Raw genomic sequence first — 11,688 nt, 5'->3', positions numbered from 1 at the left:
AAATACCCGTAATGGGTAAATGGACTTGTCCACTTACGTCTTAAGGTGACGGGCGCAGTGGCAGTGCTCCTGAGATCTGCGATTGAAAGTTCTGAGTGGGACTGTTATGGATAGGCGTGTCGCTTACAACCAGGCGCACGACTTGTTCGTCCCTTCCCTTGATATTATAAAAAAAAAATAAAAGAAAACATTGCGACAAACTTGCGTGCCCGATTAAGGTTCACAACGCATAGAAAATGAGTGATGTCCCCAACCTGCATTGGATCAACGTGGGAGACTATGGCCTAAATTCTTTCCTTAAAGGAGTCCCGTGGCTAGCTGTAGGACATATAATGTTGGAACTCATTTGAAGAGTCCAGGGAAAGAATGATCAAAGTCACTTGAGGAGACTTTTAGTAGAAAAGAACTTTTAATTTTGAGAACTTTCAAATGTTGTTGAAAAAGACAGGCACATATATGTACTACTTAAAATAAAGTCAATGCTAACATAAATGTAAAAAACAGAATGGCATACGTGGAGTTACGTCAAACATGTTTATTGCTCCAAAAGATACAATAAAAAATAACCTCATCCTCTCCAATTCTTGTAACTCTATCGACTAATATTGTAGATAGATTTACAAGAATTGGAGAGGATGTGGGCTATATTTTTCTGTATCAAATGGAGCAATAAACGTTTTTGATGTAACAATAATAGCAAACTTATAAAATCTAAAGATAAAGTAGCCCAAGCTTTTGAATCGTTATTTTCGGAAATTGCTGTGAACAAATACATTAAATTCCTCCCCTTCACTTGCTATTGATCTCCTAAAGGAAAAAGTTAACGTTTATGGCAGTTTATTTAATTTCCGTTAAAGTTAATCCACAAGACATCATAAAAGTTTTTAAATCAATACATGTTAAAAAAACTGAAGATCTCTGGGGCATATCAACTAAAGTTATAGACTCAGTTATTGATCTTATTTCCCCACAGTTAGGTGTAGCTTTCAATAGGTGCGTTGACGGAGGTGTTTTTCCCGATTTAATGAAATACTGCAAGGTCCCTTATTCAAAAGCGGTAGGAAAGTTGATCCTAGCAACTATAGGCCCATTTCAATTTTACCAGCTTTAAGTAAAATATTCGAAAAGGTTATGCTAGCTCAATTACTGTCCTATTTCTGTAGGAATCATATTTTTCATAGTGCACAATACGGGTTTACTAGTGGTAGATCGACTAGCGATACGGGGGTAGGGTTACTAAAACACATCTTTGATGCTTGGGAAAGGTCCCAGAACGCTATTGGTGTTTTCTGTGACCTCTCAAAGGCATTTGATTGCGTTGATCATATTACTCTTATTAGGAAGCTGGAACATTACGGTGTAAATGGCAGGCGTCGAAACTTGTCTCGTCATATCTCAATAGTAGAATTCAGAATGTAGACATAAATGGAGTGACTTCTTTGGGTTCTCCAGTAAAAATGGGTGTTCCGCAGGTCTCAATACTTGGACCTTTCTTATTTCTCTTCTTATATCTATTTATACTAATGATCTGCCATTCTTTGTTAAGGACCATTGCGAAATAGTGTTGTTTGCTGACGACACATCCTTGATTTTTAAAACAGACAGACATGACATTAACTACGACCATATTAATGATACCCTCTCTAAGGTAGTTTATTGGTTTAATGCTAACAATTTATTGCTTAATGCCAAGAACACAAAATGTGTTAAATTTGAATTACCTAACGTAAAATCGACTAGTCTAAGCATAGACACAAATAGAAATAACAGACACAACAGACACACAGACAGAAATAAACAGAGAAAAGTTAGACCTTGTTAATAAAGCAGTCTTCTTGGGAGTGACCTTAGATAGTACACTTCAATGGTTTCCACATGTATTGTCTCTGGCCAGCAGATTAAGCTCCGCTGCATACGCAGTCCGCAGAATACGTGAGCTTACCGATGTTAGTACTGCTAGACTAGTTTACTTTAGTTACTTCTATACTATAGTATAATATCCTACGGGATTCTCATGTGGGGTAAAGCGGCAGATATTCAAACCATATTTGTTTTGCAAAAACGAGCGATTCGTTCTGTGTACCGTCTAGGCTCTCGGGTTTATATCAGAGAAAAGTTTAAGGAGACTGGTATCATGACTGTGGCATCACAGTACATTTACTCAAATATTTTATATGCCCGTAAAAATATACATAATTTCAATAAGAAAGAAGACATCCATAATATTAACGTTAGAGCTAAGTCCAAACTCATGGTACCACGATTTCCTTTAACCAAGGTAAACAACTCTTTTATGGGGAACTGTATACGTTTTTACAATAAATTATAATTCCGGAGCATATATAATAATAAATAATAATAATAAATAATAAATAACGCACACACTCAACATAGCCCCGCACTAGGGAAACCCTGTGTCGCGGGTGCCATGGACACACACATAGACAACCACAAATTACACCCAAACTCACGAGAGAAATTAATGTAAGCCATACAAACATTTCTCCCGGCCCGGGAATCGAACCTGGGACCTCTGCGTGGCAGTCCGGCATGGTAACCGTTCGGCCACGGAGGCAGTTTATAATTAATTAATTATTATTAATAAAAGTTTATATATTAAGTTTATCATTTCCTAAGTTTAAAAAGTACATTAAAAATATTTTGATCGAAAAATCATATTACAAAATTGAAGACTACGTGTTAGATAAAGATGTATGGAAAGACGACATGGCTCCAGAATCCACACAAAGATTCAAAGTGTATTCCATAGCATTTAAGTTTATTTGAAAAGAGCAATCCCTAGAGTTTCTTGCTCGTTCTTCTCAGGGAGGTCGGCGTAGTGAACGAGCAGTAGCTTAAATGTGACGTTTTCAAGTGTAAATTTATTTTACCTATGGAATAAATAATCTTTGACTTTGACTCCACATAAGCCATTCTTCCATGAGGGGTGCCATTTATAAACCATTTTTAACTTTTATACCATTTAGTCGCCAGCATTTTTATGACTGAAAGTAAAAACTAATGTTTCACGACATTGAACCTTATTAGCCGTTTTCTGCAAAATACGTTCAGCATTTACCGAACTGGGTGGCGGTATTTATTAAAAACGGGTTTAAATGACTGATCATTCTTTCCGTGGTCTCTTCATTTCTAATCCGACAGTACGCTTCAGCTGGAGAAGGTACGAACCATCACAGCCAAAACAATCCTACAGCTGTTCCTTAATACTATTCACCTTGGCTCTTGAGTTGTGTTTATAGATAAGTTTAGTGGTTTATACATAAATTGCTATTTGTAATCATATAGGACTGCAAAGAGTCTGAATAAGCCACGCTAAGAAATAATAAAAAAAACATTAAAGTAATTTAAGTTTTTAGTGAATTGATATTCAATTATTTTTATGTGAAATTACTCCACTAGTTTGTTACAAAGATCGAACACTCAGAAAAAATTCCTTCGATCCGGCCGGGTTCGAACCGACATCTTCTGAGTGTTTGGTCTTTGTATTAATAATTATTAAATTAAAGTAAGATTTAAATTTTTGGGGAACCAATATTTTCTTCTAATTATGAAGTACATTTTTATTGATTTAAAAAATTAAAAAGTATTTTGAATAATTTATTGGCGCTTACATCAATTGCTATTTTCTTCTAATTGGTTTTATTTGTATACAGGCCAATTGTCGAGCCTTCATTTACATTGTGTTAGTGGTTTTGCTCACTTTGACCCAATGATCAAGGGATTTAAACTAATTTCACAAGGACTATACAAAACCTACTTTAAGCACCAATCGCAAAAAGTTAGTCTTCAATAAAACAGAGGAGTCAGTGTTCTCATCATCTTATTAACTCCATCCCAGCTGCGACTCGCGCTTAATCAAACGAGAGCAATTGTGGTGATTCACTTTGTGCGCGGGAGACGCCGGCGTCGCTAACGTCCATTACTTTTCCACTATTAAAAGAAAACATATAATTTAACAAGTTTGTACAATCAGTGAGATAAATATTAATGTTTTAAGGAGAAAGGTCGTAAACGACATTTGGCATTTGAGTTCATATCATATTTTTAATTTTTCATATTAATTTGTATGAACAATTGTCGTATACGCCCTTTCACTTTAGGATGACAGTGCATTTGTAGTTCGTATAGTTATAAGGTTACAAGCTGCATTAATCATCGAAACTAATCAGTGAAATTTAAATGAACGTGCGCAAACGAAAAAGACCTTTATCGGGCGTGATGTAATGTTTCGAATGGCGTAAGCGCCGAATACTACTGATCCAGAAATAAAATTATTTCCCTAGCCTTGATCCGAGTTGCTCAATGGGCTGCAGTTTTTTTCAGACTACAGTGCGTATAGTGTTTAATAATGTGATTACATGTGCCAACTGTATGTGATATCTGATTTAAGTGTTGTGGAATGCCTGGAACAAAATGAATGAAGGTGGTGAGGTATAATGTTGTTTCTACGTTTGTTTTATTTGCGATAACAAGAGCTTATATCTGCCATGCCGCTAATACAACGCCTTTGCGTTGGCGCGGATCTGTTGGCAGTTTAATTATCATTAGACATCGCAAATAATTAATGATTAGGTAAATTAATTACAGCCCAAAAAGTTTCATAAATGAAATCACAATTAATTACTCTATTAACACTGTAGTATTAATAAGATATATACTCGGTGGCCCACTGTGGGCGCAGGATAAGGAGGTCCCAAGTTTGATTCCCGGTAGGACCAATTGATCATCATGACTCATAATGAACTTTTTTAAATTGGTTCTGGTTGTTCTGGGAAGTGCCTCAGATTTAGTGAATTCTCTAGTTTGAGACCAGGCAATTGGCATGGTCACAGACATATAGGGTATGGTTGTCTGGCACATTATTAATAATAATTTATTATGTTCTATATTTTTCTCAGCCCGTTGGCTGGTTTGAACCACGTTTACGGATTGAAATCAAGTAAATGCAGTGTGGTGTGTATCTATGTGAAGCGTGTAGAATGAGATCCTACTTCGTCCTCTTCAATCTGCATGAACTTTCGGACAATGCGTCATGTATTTAATGTTACTATTATTATACTATAATGGCACTACTTTAGAGATGTAGTTCTTTTACGATTGAACCCTAATGTGGTGTTAAAAGAAATCAATGGGACATGAAGGGGAACTTCCTTAAATACTTAAGATAGAGAATTTTATTTAAAGGAAACATTTTTTAACTTTTCTTAATATGAACAACTGTATTTACAGATTTTTATTTTACAGATTTTTTAATTGTATCAATTACGCAATAATACAAATTTTAATTAAGCTTAGAAATGTTAACCTGGTTAAGCTGTTGTTGTACAGGGTCAAGAGCTTGTCAAGCTTGACACTTAAGACTTAAATCCAATTCTATGCCGCTTATACGACTATTGTAACGTGATTTAGGCTAGAGTAAAATTTTTGAAACCATAGCATAATGAACTTTATTACAGTTGTGTAAGTAGAAATGTGTATAAAAATTAGATATAAGCAACAAAAAAACAAGTCGCGTGTCTTCCGGAGAATTCTCGCGCGGTGTCGGGAATTCTCGCGGTTGCTTTTTGTACGTTACACTTTATTCACATAAAGTGCATAAAGTTATATGTATGTATGTATGTCCAATTTCATTACAACAATTTGCTTCCATTCCCTTCCGCGGCACCTTGTTTGTACCAGTTTTGCCTCGGATTCCTCGACGTACAAGTGGAGCCTTAGGGCCGAATCAAAATGGATTTAAATCCACTTTGGGCTAGTTCTGAGGACTTCTTAACAGCCTCTGTGGCCAAACAGTTACCATACTGGAATGCCACACAGAGGTCCCTACTAATATTTGTATGGCCTACATTTATTTCTCTCGTGAGTTTGGGTGTAATTCATGGTTGTCTATGTGTGCGTCCATGACACAGGGTTTCCCTAGTGCGGGGCCATGTTGAGTGTGTGCTTTATTATAATATACATACATACTTCATAATACTTTTTCCTGTTTTTTGGAAACCTGTATTGCTATAGTTTGAATTTTCTTTATGATACCAAGGTCTGGACGAATAAGTCGTGCGCATGGTGGTAAACGACACGTTTGTCCATATCAATTACAGTGCCACTCAGAGCTTTAAAACGCAAAAAATTTAGGGGCACTGACACCGCGCCCATCACCCTGAGACACAAGTTGACAGTGCCTGTAATTTCACCAGCACCCTTATCCTTCAAAACCGGAACGTATTAATTAATATAAATTAAAGGTGGCAGTACTTCCCTGGACCAACCTTTTCACAAGAAGCTCTACTGCCACTAAAATATTCACATGGAAGGTCACACGTTGTATTTACTTTCGTCAATACGTCAAGTAAAGTAACAAGGGTCGACCCAAAGAATGATCGTATTTCACGTATTGTTTACACTGATAATGGAGCACTGTTGACACTTGTACCGGCTTTGGCTCAATGCCAGAATAATAAACATTGAATCAGCTAGGAATAAGCTACTTTGAAAGATTTCCAACGTTTTTGATCTGCTGAATGCGTTTACCCATTTTTATTTGAGAAAAATCTTTTTAAATATTTTATGCTGTTGTTTAGGTAGATGATACTATGCGGGTACGATATGGCTTTGATTCCTCACAAAAAATCGATATTTTTGGACGAACTTGTTGTAAATCTATAATATATTACTGCCACAATAAACTTTAGCAATATTTTCAGTAAAATCGAAAAACATGTTGGTCAAAATTATTTAATATAGTACAATTTAGTTAAGTTTATTTTTAAAATAGACATCCTCGACTAGCGTAATCATCCATCACCGAGGTTGCCATATATGCAATATCGGGATATTATTGGAAATAAAGCTATTAGGAAATGAAACTATTTTTCCGGAATTAAATCGCGTATATTTGTTTTTTCAAACAAACCCTTTCGGGCCCTTTACAGTTCCCAACAAAAAAGTAAAAATATTTGTATATACACGATTTAAATCCGGAAAAATAGTTTCATTTCCTATGTGTAACAATTGCGAAAACCTAAGAACTCAATAAAGCTATTGTTTTTTTCAAACAAACCAACAGTTCGGGCCCTTTACAAGTCACGACTGACTGTGTAACAATCCATTCTGTAGCAATCGCGAAAGCCTAAGAACCCTATATTCTGCTAACAGCATTGTTCTACGCGCGTAGCAGTATGAGTGGTGTCTACGAGAGTCCATTATGCACCCGCATGTCGTTGCAAATGTAATTATGCATCAGCAGGAAGTCTGCTCTCCACTCTACGATAATGCTACGTTACAGTACTCCTACTTGCATAGTTTTGAACAGTAAATACGAATAAAAATAAACTAGCTATTCTTGACATTCGTCTTCACAAAGTCACAAATTGATTTAAGTGGCCAGTATATACCCTTCTATAATGAGATTTCGGTTGATATTCAAAATTTGCCATTCACGTTTTTACTGTACATACGTCATCATATCGTATATCACAAGTCTAACTAAACTACTAATTACTATGTTATTATGACTTATTTTTCTACTATATTTTTTATTATTATTGTAATTGCAACGGTATTCTTAAAAATTTAAACGTGCGATTGAATAATGAATTCATCCGCGCTACTGGATTCAACAAAAGAACAAATTCCTGGGCATATGTTCCTTATACATGTTGAAATTAAATAAATAAATAAAGCGCACGCTCATCAAAGCCCCGCACTAGGGAAACCGTGTGTCGCGGGTGCCATGGAAACACATAGACAACCACAAATTACCCCAAATTCACGAGATAAATAAATGTAAGCCATACAAATATTTCCCCCGGCCCGGGAATGAAACCTGGGACCTCTGCGTGGCAGCATGGTAACCGTTCGGCCACAAAGGTAAAGAAATGATTAACATTGGATTAAATAAATTCAATTCTTCTTCTTCTTCTTCTTCTTCTTCTTCTTCTTCTTCTTCGACTTCTTCGACTTCTTCGACTTCTTCTTCTTCTTCTTCTAAGACTTCTTCTTCTAAGACTTCTTCTTCTTCTTCTAAGACTTCTTCTTCTAAGACTTCTTCGGGACTATTTAAAGAAGCTCAAAACTATGTCTATGTTTCAATAAAGACGTTCACACGACATATTTTCGAGAGATACGTATAATTAAAACCGAAACATTCCTTTCTGTTTTCACTGTATTAATACTGGGAAAAATTCTTTACAAGAATGGAAATTGAAATTAGTTTTTTTTGTTCTATTATTCTAGGCGCTTTCTTAGTCACTGCCTCCGTTGAGCGCGTAATATACTTCACAATTTTGGATGTATTATCTGCCGACTTGATTGCACGACTGATCTAGTGTTTATAGGCTTCAATATATTTTTTATTATAAACAAAAGGTTTTCACAAAAAAAGGGGTTTAGCATAATACGGAACGGTACAATTTTCGCTTGCAAACGAAACAGTTTTGGGACTGGAAAAACTTGAACCAAACACCACTTGAAGCAATTATCTTCACGAAAATAACACAATTTCAATTGTGTTAGCATAAAATATATACGTTCATAAAAATGTCCTTTGCCTTGCCGTCTGCCGGTTTGCGTTAGTCCTTAATATAGACAAATATTTTCGTTCGCGAGCAACAAGCCTTCCCTGTAATTATTCATACCTAATTCATTTATTTATGAAAACACTGATTGTATATTTTCTTCAAATTTAAACGGGACCACTACAGAAGTACACTCTTCTCAACAAAAAAAAATCATCAAAATCAATTCAAAAATTTTCGCGTAATTATCGCGTAACATAGATACGAAAAAAAACATACAGACGAATTGAGAACCTCCTCCTCATTTTGAAATCGGTTAAAAATAAGTATAATTTCACTGTATCCTATAAAAGCTTAGGCATACAAACACATTTAAGGTGTACATTTAAGGTGTATTATACATTTATTCACATTCACTTAAACAACTTGAACTATATGTAATTTTTTTTAATAACCACTCCGGCGTGTGCATGGTGCATATTATGTATTTAATAAGTCAGTAACTTAAACGTGGTGATAGTTTGGTTGTATGTTATTTATTGCTGGACAGCACTAAACAACTGGCACATTCGATATTTAGTAGAACGAAAGAAATTCTACTTTTTTCCTTACAATTATTGTAGAACATTGTTTATTCACGGTTCCTTATTTCTTAACATCATTAATTTCTTTAGCCTGACATGTCGTTGGTCGTAATCATGGTTTATCGATTTTTAGTCTCCTTATACTGGAGGAGGTTCAAGGATGCGTGACTGAGACTGTTTTTACCAAGGCCACCCTGTGTTTTGTTTGTCAAACAACACTAATTTGACTTGTGTTATGTGCAAATAAATAAAGAGTATTTCTATTGTTTTGTATAACAAATACATAAAAATTATTCAACAAATTTAAGCAAGTTATAAAAAAAAGGTGCGACCATAATGCAGTAGTGATAGCATGCTGTGAAGACGCGACTTGACAATACTCTCGCGGCTTTAATTTTTCTCGGTTCGCGATATGTCGCGGTTCTATGTCGCTCTCTGATAACTGACGTGGCTGTGCAGCTGGTACTTGAATTTCTAATCTCAAACGACTCAAAACTAAATAAATTATCTTAATTGGGGAGGATAATGTTTATTCCTAGTGACCTAAATCCTCGCCTGAGAGACCCGTGTCCAGCATAGGCACGTACAAATAATAATAATATTAAATAAATTTATTTATTACAGAAACTTGCAGACAAATTTCACATTGACAGTGTTAAGCTTGCAATATTGCATTTAGGGCAGGACGTCTGTGTCTGAACTAGATAATTTAATTATCTGTATTTCAGACATCAGCGCTCTTCCGTGTTGAAATGGTTCAAAAGGGGTTGATGACGTAAAAAAAATATTAGTTTTTATTTCGTAAACGATCAAGGGCACGTCAACCTTGACACTTAGATTTAAATTCAACTCTATGTCGTTTATATTAAAAACTATACAAAGTGCCAAGTGAGCTCTTGATTGTACGTTATTGTACACTGCGACTGGCATCTCCGGCCCGGATTAGCCCGGAGAACTAGTAGAGGATAAGCTAGATATCCTCTGGTCCCTCCAGTGGCTTAGGTTATTGGGAACTGGAGAGATGTCGTTTTTCGGCGTCGGGAAGTGAGCGTGTTTTACATCTCCGCCACCAATGAGGAGATTTGATAGTGGACTTAGGGACGTATTCCAGAACTCTACTCAATACTGAAGTCAGGACTTGAGTATTGCAATGAGCACTGAAAATCTTACTGAAGTCCTTGCCATTAGGGTCGTATTTCCAGTGCTTGAAATCATACTCAAGTCTGCTCAAATCCTGACTTCAGCATTGAGTAGAATACGACCCTAATTCTGGAATACGACCCTTAGAGTGGACGGCTTAGCGGTGGCAACTGCTAGTTGTGCAATGCGCAACGGGAAGTGAGCGTGTCTCCAGCTCCGGTACCTATCTGGAAAATAGGGAGGGTACTGTACGTGCACCCGGGGCGGCTCACCCGAGGCACTAGCCTCTCGAAGAACCGGATGAAGTCATGTGACAGAGGTCTGTGACAACCCTGTACATTGGCTGATTTGGGGTCAGAACCTGAACTTATAAGGTTCTTGTGCGCGCACAGGTTATAGTGCCCTTCTCGTATACCCTAAGGGTCGGTAGGGAGGGTCACTATAATCGAAACTAATGTAGATACGGGGCTGTAAGTTATTGTGTTATTCAATCTATTTCAACAGTTTTAATATGACTCTACCATACATACATCCCTTTATTATTGACGGTGCAATATATCCTAATTAACCTATCTAATGTTCATTTGACCTGTAGAAATTTACTACGATTCGAATTGAAATTTATGCGAATAAAAATATGACCTATTTTCACATAGCATTTGTTAGTCCGTTGGCTAGGCGAAGCTAAAGTAAACTAAATTGGAGGCCACGCCGCGCCCCGTCTATCGCGTGGCTAATTTATAGACGCCAATCCGCAAAGTGTTTGTTTCAACAAGGTATAATTAAAACACGACGCTTTTTGGGTGTTCGGGTAATGCCACTACGTTTCGAAGGAGATTAGAACGTCGGTCATGATGCTTTGGGACATTTTTTCAAAACTATCTATCTACTATCTATCTTCTTCATATTCATATCTATCTTTTCAAAACTAACTATCTATCTTTGGTAGAACTCTTCTCTCTAGTCGTTCCTTCATGTCTGAGGATCGTGGACAACTTCGTGCCTGCTTCTGAAGCGGATGATCCATCTGTTTCTATCAAGCGCGTTCCTAACGGCTGTGCAAAATTTGGTAGAACATTTGATAGGATATATTCATTACGTTTGAATTTAATTTTTGTATATGTATTGTTTAACAGGTGGTTTACATTATAAAGCAGAATGATAACGCACGATAATAATTATTGCAAGTGTATTGCCCCTTTAGCACCAAAGGACATAACTTACAATGGCGGTGGCGAACTTACGGCACATGGGATTTGTCAACTTTATGTCTTAGGGTGACGGGCGCAGTGGCAGTGCCCCTCATTTTACGACCCCAGCGATTTAATGCTCTGAGTGGCACTGCAACTGTTATGGATAGTGTCGCTTACCACCAAAAAACCTAATCGTGAAAATTCGAACAAACGTTATTTCGGAAAAAAATTCGAGTT

The 11,688-nt window shown here is 36.6% G+C and overlaps 1 protein-coding gene across 1 annotated transcript in view; it reads left to right on the top strand.

Moving 5' to 3' along the window:
- Positions 1-11,688, top strand: part of LOC113230918 (protein bicaudal D) — a 29,702-nt gene that overhangs the window by 2,591 nt on the left and 15,423 nt on the right. The window lies entirely within an intron of this gene.

The sequence above is a fragment of the Hyposmocoma kahamanoa genome, unplaced genomic scaffold (assembly GCF_003589595.1).
Source record: "Hyposmocoma kahamanoa isolate Upper Pololo Valley unplaced genomic scaffold, ASM358959v1 64, whole genome shotgun sequence".
Classification (NCBI taxonomy): Eukaryota; Metazoa; Arthropoda; class Insecta; order Lepidoptera; family Cosmopterigidae; genus Hyposmocoma; species Hyposmocoma kahamanoa.
Note: the sequence above shows the minus strand (reverse complement) of the source record. Positions and strands in the feature narration are given on the sequence as shown.